Source organism: Urtica dioica, chromosome 7 (assembly GCF_054948205.1).
Source record: "Urtica dioica subsp. dioica isolate 48M chromosome 7, U.dioica_male_clone48M_v1_H2, whole genome shotgun sequence".
Classification (NCBI taxonomy): Eukaryota; Viridiplantae; Streptophyta; class Magnoliopsida; order Rosales; family Urticaceae; genus Urtica; species Urtica dioica.
Genome location: NC_142762.1, coordinates 13,618,311 through 13,634,835, shown reverse-complemented (window position 1 = coordinate 13,634,835; position 16,525 = coordinate 13,618,311).

Sequence of the window (16,525 nt, the reverse complement as noted above, 5' to 3'; positions counted from 1 at the left end):
CCTCGTGCCGACTCTTCACGCAAGTCCTCGAGTCGAGCTCGCTCCTCGAGTCCAGTTCGCTACTCGAGTCGAGCTCGCTCCTCAAGTCCAGTTCGCTCCTCGAGTCGAGCTCGCTCCTGGGGTCGAGCTCGCTACCTGAGTCCAGTTCGCTCCTCGAGTTGAGCTCCGAGTCCGCGAGTCGACTAATACTCATCGTCCCGACTCTTCACGCAAGTCCTCGAACCGAGCTCGCTCCTCGAGCCCAGTTCGCTCCTCGAATCGAGCTCGCTCCTCGGGTCGAGCTCGCTCCTCGAGTCCAGCTCGCTCCTCGAGTCCAGTTCACTCCTCGGGTCGAGCTCGCTCCTCAAAGTCAAGTTCGCTCCTCGAGTCGAGCTCCGAGTCCGCGAGTCGACTGATACTCCTCGTGCCGACTCTTCACGCGAGTCCTCGAGTCGAGCTCGCTCCTCGAATCCAGTTCGCTCCTCGTGTCGAGCTCGCTCCTCGGGTCGAGCTCGCTCCTCGAGTCCAGTTCGCTCCTCGGGTCTAGCTCGCTCCTCGAGCCCAGTTCGCTCCTCGACTCGAGCTCCGAGTCCGCGAGTCGACTGATACTGCTTGCCGACTCTTCACGCAACTCCTCGAGTCGAGCTCCAAGTCCTCGAGTCGACTGATACTCCTCGTGCCGACTCTTCACGCAAGTCCTCGAGTCGAGCTCGCTCCTCGAGTCCAGTTCGCTCCTCGAATCGAGCTCGCTCCTCGGGTCGAGCTCGCTCCTCGAGTCCAGCTCGCTCCTCGAGTCCAGTTCACTCCTCGGGTCGAGCTCGCTCCTCAAAGTCAAGTTCGCTCCTCGAGTCGAGCTCCGAGTCCGCGAGTCGACTGATACTCCTCGTGCCGACTCTTCACGCGAGTCCTCGAGTCGAGCTCGCTCCTCGAATCCAGTTCGCTCCTCGAGTCGAGCTCGCTCCTCGGGTCGAGCTCGCTCCTCGAGTCCAGTTCGCTCCTCGGGTCTAGCTCGCTCCTCGAGCCCAGTTCGCTCCTCGACTCGAGCTCCGAGTCCGCGAGTCGACTGATACTGCTTGCCGACTCTTCACGCAACTCCTCGAGTCGAGCTCCAAGTCCTCGAGTCGACTGATACTCCTCGTGCCGACTCTTCACGCAAGTCCTCGAGTCGAGCTCGCTCCTCGAGTCCAGTTCGCTCCTCGAGTCGAGCTTGCTCCTCGGGTCGAGCTCGCTCCTCAAGTCCAGTTCGCTCCTCGAGTCGAGCTCGCTTCTGGGGTCGAGTTCGCTCCTCGAGTCCAGTTCGCTCCTCGAGTCGAGCTCCGAGTCCGCGAGTTGACTGATACTCCTCGTGCCGACTCTTCAAGCAAGTCCTCAAGTCGAACTCGCTCCTCGAGCCCAGTTCGCTCCTCGAATCGAGCTCGCTCCTCGGGTCGAGCTCGCTCCTCGAGTCCGATTCGCTCCTCGAGTCGAGCTCCGAGTCCGCGAGTCGACTGATACTCCTCGTGCCGACTCTGCACGCAAGTCCTCGAGTCGAGCTCGCTCCTCGAGTCGAGTTCGCTCCTCTAGTCGAGCTCGCTCCTCAGGTCGAGCTCGCTCCTCAAGTCCAGTTCGCTCCTCGAGTCGAGCTCGCTCCTGGGGTCGAGCTCGCTCCTCGAGTCCAGTTCGCTCCTCGAGTCGAGCTCCGAGTCCGCGAGTCGACTGATACTCCTCGTGCCGACTCTTCACGCAAGTCCTCGAGTCGAGCTTGCTCCTCGAGCCCAGTTCGCTCCTCGAATCGAGCTCGCTCCTCGGGTCGAGCTCGCTCCTCGAGTCCAGTTCGCTCCTCGAGTCGAGCTCCGAGTCCGCGAGTCGACTGATACTCCTCGTGCTGACTCTTTACGCAAGTCCTCAAGTCGAGCTCGCTCCTCGAGTCCAGTTCGCTCCTCGAGTCGAGCTCGCTCCTCAAAGTCCAGTTCGCTCCTCGAGTCGAGCTCGCTCCTCAGGTCGAGCTCGCTCCTCGAGTCCAGTTCGCTCCTCGAGTCGAGCTCCGAATCCGCGAGTCGACTAATACTCCTCGTGTCGACTCTTCACGCAAGTCCTCGAGTCGAGCTCACTCCTCGAGTCCAGTTCGGTCCTCGAGTCGAGCTCGCTCCTCGGGTCGAGCTCGCTCCTCAAGTCCAGTTCGCTCCTCGAGTCGAGCTCGCTCCTCGAGTCCAGTTCGCTCCTCGAGTCGAGTTCGCACCTCGAGTCGAGCTCCGAGCCCGCGAGTCGACTGATATTCCTCGTGTCGATTTCACGCAATTCCTCGAGTCGAGCTCGCTCCTCGAGTCAAGTTCGTTCCTCAAGTTAAGCTCGCTCCTCGAGTCCAGTTCGCTCCTCGAGTTAAGCTCGCTTCTCGAGTCCAGTTCGCTCCTCGAGTCGAGCTCGCTCCTCGAGTCGAGCTCGCTCCTCAAGTCCAGTTCGCTCCTCGAGTCGAGCTCGCTCCTCGAGTTGGGCCCAAGTCCACGAGTCAACCGATACTCCTCATCTCGACCCTTCTCGTAACTCCTCGTGCAGGCTCTACATGAGTCCTCGAGTTGAGTCCCGAGATCACGCTCGCCGCCCAGCTCGTGAGCCGGAAGGCAGCGAGTTACAAATGGGTTTCAAAGGCTTGCGTCCGCCGGACGTATCTGGTCTAGCCAGCGTCCACGGGAAACCTCGCCACATGAATGTGGCACCCCGCGCGCCGCCCAACTCGTGCGCCGATAGGCAGCGAGTTATGAATGGGTTTCAAAGACCTGCGTCCGCCGGACGTATCTGGTCTAGCCAGCGTCCACGGGAAACCTCGCCACACGAATGTGGCACCACGCTCGCCGCCCAACTCGTGCGCCGATAGGCAGCGAGTTACGAATGGGTTTCAAAGGCCTGCGTCCACCGGACGTAACTGGTGTAGCCAGCGTCCGCGGGAAACCCGGTCACACAAACGTGACACCAAGGCCCCCCGAGGCCCAAGTCGTGCAAATCGATCACGCCTCCATTGGTAGGTCGAGAAAATAAGCCACGCACAATAAAGTCGTGCTAATCGATCACTCCTTCATTGGTAGGTCGAGAAAATAAGCCGCGCACAATAAAGTCGTGCAAATCGATCACGCCTTCATTGGTAGGTCGAGAAAATAAGCCACGCACAATAAAGCCGTGCGAATCGATCACGCCTTCATTGGTAGGTCGAGAAAATAAGCCACGCACAATAAAGTCGTGCTAATCGATCACGCCTTCAATGGTAGGTCGAGAAAATAAGCCGCGCACAATAAAGTCGTGCTAATCGATCACGCCTTCATTGGTAGGTCGAGAAAATAAGCCACACACAATAATATCGTGCTAATTGATCACGCCTTCATGGATAGGTCGAGAAAATGAGCCACGCACAGTAGAGCCGTGCAAATCGATCACGCCTTCATTGGTAGGTCGAGAAAATAAGCCACGCACGATCAACCCGAAACAAAGGCCGTATCTCGCAACGCACAGAGGCTTTTCCTCGCGATGCATTAAAGGCCCTTTTGCGGCACGCTCGCAAACCCGAGAGCGTTCGTCCCGCGTCCACACGGCGGCGTAAGCATTGAGTTTCCACTCGAACTACGCTCGACCGCAAACTCGGGGGGCTAATGTTGTCGGTCCATTCCGGATCGACGGCGCCCGCGGGTGCCCATGAGTCCCATGGCCAAGGGGCCAAAGATCGGCCTGACGAGCTCGACCTCTGCCTCAGCTCGACCTCAACCCGACCTCGGCCTGACGAGCTCGACCTCGGCCTCAGCTCGACCTCGGCCTGGCAAGCTCGACCTTGTCCTCAGCTCGAGCTCGGCCTGACGAGCTCGACCTCGGCCTTAGCTCGGCCTTAGCTCGACCTCGGCCTCAGCTCGATGTCGGCTGGCGAGCTCGACCTCGCCCTCAGCTCGACCTCGACCTGACGTGCTCGACCTCGGCCTCACAAGCTTATCCTCGGCCAAGGGGCCCACCAATGACGCCATCCTATGCTATCCTCTGCCGAGCCTATGTTATCCTCTGCCAACCTACATCATCCTCGGCCAAGGGACACGCCAATGACGCCAGCCCGTGTTATCCTCGGCCAAGGGGGCCCACCAGTGACCTCTTGATCGCCTATGTATAACAGGCGCCACTCACCTTCTCCAGGTAACCCATTTTTTGTCTAGAAACGATGTAGAACTCAGACTTCACTCGTTTCCTCACCTTTGGTCTCTCACCTTCTAAATCCTCTATACTCCACCTCAATCCCACTAATGTTGAGCATCGGAGAGGTAAACAGAGACACCCCCTCTGTTTTCCCTTCTTAGCTCACCGTCCTCTCACCTTTTCCATGTACCCCGGCGAGCTCAAACACCATCGACAGCCAAGGGAAGATCTGGGCAACCAGGTCCGACACGCTCGAGCCGAAGTGAGACCACTTGGTCTGGCCTTGGGTCTAACCACTTTGGGCTCCTAAATTGTTGTCCGAAAATCGGCGAAAACAAAACTCTTTTTAAATTTTAGTTTCAGTTTAAGACTCGTGTTGTCGCTGTTTTTCGGACAACTATTTAGGAGCCAAAGACGGTTAGACCCAAGGCCGGACCAAGTGGTCTCGTCTTGACTCGAGCATGTCGGACTTGGTATCCCAAGTCGTCCCTTAGCTGTGGATGTCCCTTGAGTTCATCAGAGTACCTGAAAAGGGGTAGAGAACATGTGAACTACACAGGGGAAACAGGGGGGGTGCCCCTGTTTACCTCTCCGACGCTCAACATTAGTGTGATTGAGGTGGCGTATAGAGGTTTTAGGGGTGTTTAGAGGCCAAAGCTTGAGAGAAACGAGCGAGGTACGAGTTCGGCAGCGTTTCAGTGCTCACGAATGGATTACCCGGGTCAAGGGAGAGACCCTTGCATTTATAGGCGACCAAGGGGCATTTTGGGCATCCCCTTGGCTGGGAGGCCGGCTCTGACTCGGCCTTGGAGCTTGGAGGCCGGCTCTGACTCGGCCTTGGAGGAAGGCCGGCTCTGACTCGGCCTTAGAGCTGGGAGGCCGGCTCTGACTCGGCCATGGAGGGAGGCCGGCTCTGGGCAAGGCCGGCACTGGAGGAAGGCCGGCGCTGGAGGAAGGCCGGCGCTGGAGGAAGGCCGGCTCTGGAGGAAGGCCGGCTCTGGAGCAAGGCCGGCGCTGGAGGAAGGCCGGCTGTGGAGGAAGGCCGGCTCTGGAGCAAGGCCGGCGCTGGAGGAAGGCCGGCTTTGGAGGAAGGCCGGCTCTGGAGCAAGGCCGGCTCTGGAGCAAGGCCGGCGCTGGAGGAAGGCCGGCTCTGGAGGAAGGCCGGCCAATGGCCGAGGCAAGACTCTAGAGCCGGCCAATGGCCGAGGCAAGGCTCTAGAGCCGGCCATTGGCCGAGGCAAGGCTGTAGAGCCGGCCAATGGCCGAGGCAAGGCTCTAGAGCCGGCCAATGGCCGAGGCAAGGCTCTAGAGCCGGCCAACGGCCGAGGCAATGCTCTAGAGCCGGCCATTGGCCGAGGCAAGCCTTGGGCCGGCCATTGGCCGAGGCAAGCCTTGGGGCCGGCCAATGGCCGAGGCAAGCCTTGAGCTGGCCAATGGCCGAGGCAAGCCTTGGGCCGGCCATTGGCCGAGGTAAGCCTTGGGCCGGCCAATGGCTGACGCAAACCTTGGGCCGGCTGCATGGGCCTTTGACTTGGCTCTTGGTTTGGGCCGGGCCCTGGTTGGGTCAGGGCCTCGCCGTTCAAGACCCCGTACCGGCCATGAGGGTCGAGGAAGTGCCTTTGTCCTCGTCGGCCCTAGACGGGCCGGCAACAACTCGCTTGGTTTGTTTATGTTTATGACTAGATTACTGTGTTTTATTTGTGTGTTTGAGACTTCAGTCTTTTTTTGAGGCTCGTTTGGTGTGTTTTATTTCATATATGTTTGAAACTTGATGTTATATGTTTAAGACTAGTTTGGTTTGTTTTATTGATTGTAGAAATTTTAATTGAATGATCATTTTTAGTTGGAGAACAGGTTAAATATTGGAAAAAAAGTGAATGATTAGGTGGTAAAGTGCTTCTTCGCCGCGGCTAGGTACCTTTCTCGCCGCGGCGTGACTATTCTCGCCGCGGCACCGTATAGTCCCCGCCGCGGCGAGTGCTCTACGCCACGGCTAAAATATTACTTCGCCGCGGCGAGATTTTGATTTTTGTTAATACCGAGAGTCTGTGTTTTTTAAGAACTTGTCTCGCCGCGGCGAGGTGATATTCCCGCCGTGGTGAACTACCCTCTCCGCGGCATGGAATATACGTTGCCGCGGCGAGGTTTCTACAACGCTTGTTTAAGCGTTGTAGAAAGATTCTCGCCGCGGCAGGATTTGTATACTGCCGCGGTGAGATCATCCTGCCGCGGCGAGAGTTGTACTCAGCCGCGGCGAAGTCGGAGAAATGTAATTTTAATGTAAATGACATTGTATAGAGAAATTGTGAATGAAAAATAACGTTGTCCACAGGAGAATAACATAAAATCCAAAATGAAAATATATTATCTAAATGTTCAATATCAATCAAAAATAGGATCTATATCCTTACGAAGTAGATGTGAAACATCGTCATCATCAAAATCATCCATCTCTTGATCAATTGGCGGTAATCCTGATGTGAACGGAGGAATGCTAGATGTTGTCGGTCGTTTTTGGAAAACCCGAGACGCCAAGAAGGCACGTCGCTCAAAGGGCCGATGGTCAGGCCGGAGGTCCTGAAGAGCGGCAAATCTTCAAGCCCTCGCCCAAACTCCTGACTCCTCGAGTCGAGCTTCGCTCCTCGAGTCGAGCCTTGAGTCAATCAACTCGAGTCGAGCTTCGCCCCTCGAGTCGAGCCCTTAATTGTTCCTCGAGTCGAGCCTCAAGTCATTCTCGACTCACTCCTCGAGTCAAGTCGCCAGTCGCCCTCGTCGAGTCGAGCCTTGCTCCTCGAATCGAGTCGCTCTCGTCAAGAGGAAAGCTTCATATTTCACATGGGGAGAATGACATTCGAAGGCCCGCAAGAACCCGGCCAAGACGAGCCGTCCATCGCGCACACAACGCGCAACGCCGGCCGGCCGTGCAGCAGACGGCGCGCCGCGCGCTCCATGCGCCGCGCGACCTGCGCCGCGCCCGGTGACACGCGCGCCGCGCCTCTTGCGCCGCGCTCCACGCGCCGCGCGTTGTGCGCCGCTCTTTGTGCGCCGCGCGCGCCGTGCGCCTCCACTTGATGGCATGCGCGATCCTAGTCCCACATGGACGAAAAAGGGACCTTCTAAGGCTCCCAAACACCTATAAATACCCTCTCTCATTGAGGGGAAAGATCATCCCAAAATATCCAATAATTCTCTTCATCTCCTATCGACACGCTCGATTTCTTTGCTTCTCTGGATGCCACATTTGGCCTGAAGCAGATTCTCTTCTCTCTCCCTCGTTCTCAGAGGTTCCGAAGCACTCACGGGGACTTCCCGGACGTCGCTCCCTCTGACCGAACGTTCTCCGGTGCTCAAGCACGCCCCTAGGGTTCTAAACTAGAGTTACCCTTGCGCGTCTAACACGCTAGACGCGTACGCGAATCTCCAAAGTTCTGAGACGCTGCCGAGGACTCCTCGTGCCCCGTTTCCTTCGTCGAGCACGCCTCTCCGCCAAGGCTCCGCGCCTCATACCGCGTCCTACACGCTTGAACTACGTTCTTACCTGATCCCACGCACGGGTACGTAGGCAGCCGACAACCAAGGCACGGTCACTCCTCCTCCTCACCCCCTACCTCTCCCGAGAGGCGGGTTGATCGGAGAGAACCCTAACTCGAGACTATCGAGTTCACACTCTTGGCCCGGGTGCGATCACTTGGTCCGGCCTTGGATCGAACCGCCCGAGGTTTTAAATAGTTGTTCATTTTCGTGCGACAACATTTTGGCGCTAGAAGGAGGGGACTTCCCGACCTATTCAGCCCGAAATCCCTTCTATTCATCTTCTTCTTTTCTTCTGCGAACTCAACCTTCTCGAACTTGAGAAACGATGAGTAGCCAACCATCCGTACGTTATGAGGGCGTGAACAACCCCGTAAACGTCGCTAAGACCAAGGAATACTTCTTGCGCTCCCGAGCGCATGGTGACGAAGAGTCGCTCCATGAAGAGAGCTTGACCCACTCACCATCTCCATCTCCTAATAGCAGGGACAACCGCATCATGGAGTTAGAGGAGAGTATCCGCCGACTGAAGGCGAGGAACGCAAGGTACCACAGCCGACTGGCTGCGAAGCAACCTATGCGTGACACCACGACCCCCAACGGGGATCCTGAGAACCTCAACGAGGAAAGCCGCGACCCTGATTACGAGGGTACTGGTGAGTCGGAGGATATCGAGACTTCTCTCACGAAGGATGGGGAACTCCCCGCCGTGTTTGAAGCCGGTCCGTCGAATCCCTTACCCCGAACAGGCGATACGCCTGTAGCTTCTCAAGAGGGGAATTCCTGACGTTCGGCTCTCGACCGACTAGGTCCGAGGGAGAATGTTGCGGAAAGTCAGGGCACGCGGAGAACGCACCACCGCAAGCAAAGCCGGCGCCTCCGTACGGCCAGCCCTGATCTTAGGGACCACCTCACTGCTCAACGCATTGGGCGTGGCAATGATCTGAGAGAGCGACTAAGCTCTAGACCCAATATCCCGCTGGCAGCCCCAACTAACGGGAACCGCCGCGCGGGACAGGGGTCTAACGAAAGGCTGCAGGTGACTCCTCCCGATCAAGGGGTTACTCCAACGACCGGTCTCGATGTGGTCACTATGATCCACAACCTTCGAAATGAGGTACGAGATCTCCGAGAATACGGAATAGGTGGAAGTGCCTACGGAGTCGTTGAGGAGAACTCATCACCTTTCACTACTCAGATACTGGCTGAGGTTTGTACGGGGAATTTCAAGCTCCCGAACCTCGCTCCCTATGATGGGAAAGCAGATCTTGCTTACCACATCCAGCACTATGAAACCTGGATGACGATGCAGGGTGTTTCTCCTGGTGCCATGTGCCAAGCTCTTAGTTTGACCCTCGCCGGACCCGGCTTTGAGTGGTTCAAAAACTTAAGACCAGGAAGCATCCACTCGTTCAAAGACCTGAAGGACATGTTCCTGGCACGGTTCGCTACGTCTATGGTCCAAAAGAAGACCAAGATGTACCTGTGGTCAATCAGGCAAGAGAGTGGCGAGTCTCTTAGATGATACCTCGCCCGATTCACAGAAGAGTCAAACAAGGTCGACCGCTTTGACGACAGTGACGCAATTGCCGCTATCATAGAAGGCTTGCGCACGAGTGACTTCCTCAAGTCTGTCGTCGGCCGTGTCCCTTCCACCATGGCCGAGTTAATGACTCGAGCTAAGACCTTCATGGGAGTCGAAGATTACCTCGACGGCCGCAAGAGCACTAATCAAAGCTCTCGCCGTCGAGAAGAACCTATCCGCGAGCAGAACGAACCTCGTAAGAGGCGAAACAAGGGGAACCAGGTTTCTAGCAACCAACCCCCTGTACCTCAGAAACCGCGACTTGCGGAAAACTTCAAAGGGTACTCGTCGTTCACGCCGCTGAACACGGCGCCGGAAAGGATCTTGGCTCTGGCACGTGACAAGTTCACGCCCCCGGCTCCAATGAAGAAGGATCCCGCAACTCGCGATCGGTCCAGGTATTGTGAGCTCCATCGGGAATATGGTCATTTGACCTCGGAATGCTACAACCTCAAAAGGCAAATCGAGGCTCTGATCCAACGGGGCGAACTGAAGGAGTTCGTGTTGCGCATGATCGGCGCTGCGGGCCCCACCGCGAACAGACAACAGTCTGGTCAAGGAGGAGGAGCAGCCGCTTCTGCCAACCAAACCACGGCTACTGCCAACGCCAACCCGCAACTGCACGTGGTAACCACCATACTGGGAGGTCCACAAGATGGGGATTCGGCCCGACAACGGAAGAAATTCCTTAGGGCCGTGTCTCAGGAAGACGCTGCTATGCACGTCAACTTCACATATGAAGAACCTCCGTCCGTGCCTCACGAGACGATGTATTTCACCAATGAAGAGGCCAAGCGAGTTGTGCATCCGCACAATGACGCGATCGTGCTCAAGGCCCAAGTGGCCAATAACTTGGTGAAAAGGGTTCTCATCGATAACGGCAGCGCTGCCGACATAATTTTCAAGTCCACCCTAGAGCGCATGAAGCTCGGGGGGCTGCGCCCGACTCCGACCCAAACGCCATTGTTTGGGTTCACTGGGAAAAGGTTATGACCGAGGGCATCATCGACCTGCCGGTCACCTTTGGGACCCCTGGAGGAATCGAAGCCGTTCACATGGTCCCATTCCTAGTGGTCGATCAAGAGTCGCCCTACAACTTAATCATCGGCGACCCACGTTGAACCGGCTAAGGGCAATCACTTCCACGTATCACCTACTGGTGAAGTTCCCCACCGAAGGAGGAATTGGCATTATGGCTGGAGACCAATCCCAAGCCAGAATATGCTACGTGCAAGGAGTTGATGGCAAGTCCGCGGGAAAAGCGGTCAACACAATCTTCCAACTGGAAGACGATTACCCATGCAACCCAAGGGATGCAAGGAAGTTCGGAGAACTTGACCCCCGTGATGAAATCGAAAGACTTAAGGTGGAAACCTCCGATGATCTTGTGCCAATCGTCCTGGACGAATCGAAGCCTGATCAGGTTGTAAAAATCGGCACCCGACTTCCACTCGCCATCAAAACTCAGCTTACCGCCTTCCTTAGGGAGTTCAAGGATGTTTTTGCATGGACTCATACGGACATGCCTGGAATCGATCCCGAGGTAATAGTACACCGACTGAACGACGACCCAAAAGTCGCCGAAAAAGTGCAGGCTAGACGAACGTTCAACCCAGAACGATACCTGGCCATAAATGAAGAGGTCGAGAAACTCCTCACCGCAAACTTCATTCGAGAGGCTAAGTACCCCAAGTGGGTCGCCAACGTGGTAATGGTAAAAAAGCCCAACGGGAAGTGGCGAATTTGTATAGACTACAAAGATTTTAACAAAGCCTGCCCTAAGGACTGCTTTCCACTCCCGCGCATCGAACAACTGGTGGACGCCACGGCCGGCCATGAACTTCTAAGCTTCATGGACGCTTATTCAGGCTACAACCAAATTCGAATGCACGAGCCCGATCAAATTAAGACGACCTTTGTCACTGATCGAGGTCTCTACTGTAACAAGGTCATGCCTTTCGGCCTTAAGAACGCGGGAGCAACGTACCAACGCTTGGTAAATCGGATCTTCGCCGATCAAATCGGCAAGACGATGGAAGTATACGTGGACGACATGCTCGTTAAAAGCCTACTGGCGACCAATCACGTATGCGACCGATGTTCACAATCCTCCGCCGATATAAAATGAAGCTCAACCCCAATAAATGCGTGTTCGGGGTTGAATCCGGAAAGTTCCTCGGTTATATCGTCAGCCGACGAGGCATAGAGGCGAACCCGGAAAAAATCAAGGCACTCCTTGAAATGAAGTCGCCAAGACGAGTTAAAGAGGTACAAAGCCTGATCGGTCGGATTGCCGCTTTGACACGCTTCGTGTCTAAAGCCACCGACAAGTGTCAACCGTTCTTCAAAGCTCTGAAGAAGACGGACGGCTTTGAGTGGGCGGACAAATGCGAAAATGCCTTCCAAGAAATGAAGGCTTACTTTGGGTCCCCACCATTCCTCTCTAAACCAAGAGAGGGCGAGAAGCTATACGTGTATCTCGCCGTCTCCGAAAGAGCTGTAAGTGCTGTGCTTGTCCGCGAAGAAAACAAGGTCCAGTGGCCGATCTACTACGTGAGCAAAGCCTTACTCGACGCGGAAACGCGCTACACCGAGATTGAGAAACTTTCTCTGGCTCTCGTAACGGCAGCTAAGAAGCTACGACCGTACTTCCAAGCTCACCCAATTGCGGTGCGAACTGAGCATCCAATCGGTAAAGCTCTTCAAAAGGGAACATCGACTCGCATGGCGATCTGGTCCCAAGAATTGAGCGAGTACGGGATTGAGTTCCACCCAAGAACGGCTATAAAGGGGCAGGCCTTAGCCGACTTCGTGGCAGAATTCTCCTACGCTCCCGATATGGGAAGAGCGGAAACTGACTTGAACGATAACGAGCTAACTCAAAAAAGGAAGGTAGACCCAACGGGTCCCATCTGGGAGTTATACGTAGACGGAGCATCTAATGCTCGGGGGGCTGGCCCCGGAATAATCCTGATTAACCCCGATGGGGAAAAGCTGCGATATGCCCTTCACTACGGCTTCCAAGCCTCCAACAATGAAGCTGAATACGAAGCGCTCATTGTAGGGATAGAGCTGGCACAGAAGCTCGGATCCCATAACCTCCGAATACACTGCGACTCGCAGTTGATCGTAAACCAGGTTAAAGGAGATTACATCGCCAAGGAGCCCAACATGGTCGCGTACCTGGCTAAGACAAATTCCAAACTCGATGCCTTCTCTTGGTTCGAGATTCACCAAATCCCGAGAGAACAAAATTCAGAGGCTGACGCGCTTGCTCGCCTCGGATCTGGCATCGACGAAGACGGATTGGGGACCGTGCCCATTGAATCTCTCCCACGACCATCCGTCTCCCGAGACGAAGTCGGGGCCATAGAGATGACACCTCAGCCTACTTGGATGGACTCAATTGTCGAGTTTTTGCGAAGAGGGGAACTCCCCGAAGACCGCAAGAAAGCCGATAAACTGAGGGCCTTAGCATCCAAATACACGCTCCGTGAGGGTACACTCTATAAGCGCGGTTACTCGACACCGCTGCTCCGATGCCTCGATAGCGTTGAGTCGACCAAGGTCCTCCGCGAAATCCATGAGGGCATCTGCGGAAACCACGCCGCTGGAACTTCCCTTGCGCTCAAAGCGCTTAGGCAAGGCTATTTTTGGCCTGCCATGAAGCGAGATGCTTGCGAATGGGCAAGGCGTTGCGATAAATGCCAGCGCTTCGCGGAAATTCCGTGACAGCCCCCGACCCCGTTAAGCAGCATCGTTGTCCCACGTCCCTTTGCTAAGTTGGGCGTGGACATCATTGGCAAGCTCTCTAGAGCGCCAAGGCAATACAAGTACGCCATTATCGCCATCGACTACTTCACTAAGTGGGTAGAGGCCGAGCCGCTTGCCAGAATAACTGAAGCAAACACGATAAACTTCATCTGGAAGAACATCATATGCAGGCACGGTATCCCCGCCTCAATTGTGACCGACAACGGGGCACAATTTGACAACGCGCGAGTAAGAGATATCTGCGATCAACTGAAGATCAGCAAGACCTTCTCCTCGCCGCGTCATCCTCAGGCCAACGGCCAAGTCGAGGCAGTCAACAAGACAATCAAAAGCAACCTGAAAAAGAAGCTCGAAGACAAGAAAGGCGCCTGGGCCGAGGAATTGCCATTCGTCCTATGGGCATATAGGACGACCGCGCGAAACGCCACCGGCGAGACGCCATTCTCCCCTGCATATGGGGTCGAGGCCGTGGTTCCAATTGAAACCGAGGTACCCACGTTCTGAGTCAATACATTCGACGAAGCGGACAACGACGAGGCCATGCGCCTCGAGCTGGACCTGATCGATGAGAAGAGAGCGGAAGCATTCAAACGCCTCGCCGCACAGAAGCGCAAGGTCGAAAGATACTACAACTCCAAGATCAAAAGGCGAACCTTTGCCGTCGGAAGCCTCGTCCTCAGACGGGTGTTCCAGAACACACAAGTCCAAGGTGCAGGCGTCCTAGGCCCGAACTGGGAAGGCCCTTACAGAGTCCGCAAAGTCATTCACGACGGGACATACTACATCGAGCACACGGACGGAACTCCGATTCGCCACCCGTGAAACGCTGAGCACTTGAGGCAGTACTATCAGTAGCTAGCGTCCCCCGCTTTTTTATCGTTTTTATTTCCCATTTTCAATAAGGCCTGCGAGCCAATGTTTTAGGATTTTAATTTTCTCGCAAGTTTTTCGCAAAAGTAATAAAACTCAAGTTTTCCGTTTCAAATTTTGTTTTATGCAAGTTTTCTGGTTATCAAACAATTAACTTATAACCCAAAAACTTGGGGGGGCTAGCTATGGTAAGGAAACTCTCAAAAGAACACGCTCCACCAAAAAACCACGCTCCACCAAAAAACTTAAAACGCCTACATGGCGCACGTAAGACGCCTATATGGCGCACTTAAGACGCCTACATGGCGCAACTTAAGACGCCTACACGGCGCACGTAAGTCGCGTAAAGGCCCAACCCATAAGACACCTACATGGCGCACTTAAGACGCCTACATGGCGCACGTGAGTCGCGTAAAGGCGCAGCCCGTAAGACGCCTACATGGCGCAACCTAAGACGCCTACAAGGCGCACGTAAGTCGCGTAAAGGCGCAGCCCATAAGACGCCTACATGGCGCAACCTAAGACGCCTACATGGCGCACGTAAGTCGCGTAAAGGTGCAGCCCGTAAGACGCCTACATGGCGCAACCTAAGACGCCTACATGGCGCACGTAAGTCGCGTAAAGGCGCAGCCCGTAAGACGCCTACATGGCGCAACCTAAGACGCCTACATGGCGCACGTAAGTCGCGTAAAGGCGCAGCCCGTAAGACGCCTACATGGCGCAACCTAAGACGCCTACATGGCGCACGTAAGTCACGTAAAGGCGCAGCCCGTAAGACGCCTACATGGCGCAACCTCAGACGCCTACATGGCGCACGTAAGTCGCATAAAGGCGCAGCCCGTAAGACGCCTACATGGCGCAGCCCGTAAGACGCCTACATGGCGCACCCAAGACGCCTACATGGCGCACGTAAGATGCCTACAAGGCGCAACCCAAGATGCCTACATGGCACGATTTGAGACGTCCACGTGGCACAATCCGGCACACGTAAGACACCCACGTAACATGGCTGACTCGCAGTTGAAGATACCTAAAAATGCAAACCATCCAAGTGACTGGCGTGTTTCAAGAAGTATCCTGCCGAGGTAAAAGGATGGACAAAATTATTAACACAAACAAGTGACCATCCGTGCATGCCATAGAAGATGAATGTGCGAAAACATTCATAAAAATAAATGAATAACTCCACATAAAAGAAAGGGGCAACTGCCTCAAAACCGAGAAAGCATGCTCTAAGACAAGTGCGCTAAAGGGAAATATCCTAGTAAGCAAGCGCTAAGACAAGTGTGCTGAATGGAAAAACCTAAAAAGCACGCGCTAAAACATTTGCGCAGGAAAAATAAAGAAAGAAAACGGTCACTCGGCGGGATCGTCGCCCACAGGGTCGGCCCCGTCGAGTGGTGGGAATAGCGAGTCGAAGAAGTCGAAGGTGACCCCCCGAGAAACATTCTCGGCAGCTGTGGCGTCCCGACACTCCACCGCCGCTGCGTGCCTTGCCTCCTCGACTCCGACATCAAAGTCGTCTTAAAGGTCGGACGCAAGCTGCTCCGCCGCGGCTTTCTCCTCGGTGACCCGAACCACCTCCTCCGCCAAGGAGTCGCGCTTACGCTCCGCACGAACACGGGCAGCCTCACTCGATGTAAGCTGGCCCTGAAGAATGCCAACTTCTTCTGTGCGCGATTCCAACTGACGTCGAACGTCCCGCGCTTCGCTCCGGAAGACCTCCGTCGACCGAGACGCCACTTCAAGGGCTTGACGTTCCGTCGTTAGCTCCTCAGCCATCTTCGCCACCGCCGCCTGAGCGCGATCGCACTTGCCGCGGGTAACTCCCAATTCCACGCGAGCCTCCTGAAGCTGCTCGCGGAGACTCGCAAACTCCGCCTTTGAGTGAGAACCTTGCTCGGCGTGGGCCAGCTGAGACTTCGCTTGAGCAAGCTCCTCCTGGGCGCGACTCATCCGCCTGATGAGGTCGTGAAGGATCTTCTCGCCCCGGGTCGCTCGAGCAAGCACCTGAGAAGGCAAAAAGATAGTTTAGCAAAAGACAGATTCATCGCAAACGAGGCAAGGGAAACTCACTCTCTGTGCATCGGAAACGCCGTGACGAAAGAACTCTACGTCACTGCTGGCCACAACGCTCTTCCACATCTTCATCGAAGATTGAGCAAGGCCCAGGGAACATTCCCCCCTAACCTCCTCGGCCTCCACGTCGACCATCGAATTCACGGGCTTAGAGTCCGATGATGTGTCTGGCAAAGCCGAGGAGGAAGGTCGCTTCAAAGAAGCGCGTGGACCATTCTCCGCCCGATGATCGGTATCGAGTTTCTCCCGTCCATCCCGCGCAGCAATCCGACGACGAACCGCCGCCAACGACTTCGGGTCTCGGGAAGCCTTCGCTAGACGAGCCCGAGCCCTCGCCCTAGCCGAAGAGACTGCAAAAGCGACAAAGTCAAAACCCTAAGCTAAAAACAAAAGCAAGAAGTACGAAACGTCAACATACCTTGAGGATCGCCGCTCGAGAGAGACGATGCGGCACTCGGGGCACCCTCGGTCCACTGAGGAAATGGCGGGAACCACCCAGTGGAAGCCATCAGCTCAGGAGAACGAAATCGTTCGACGGCTTTCCGAGCCTCCGACATTCCCCGG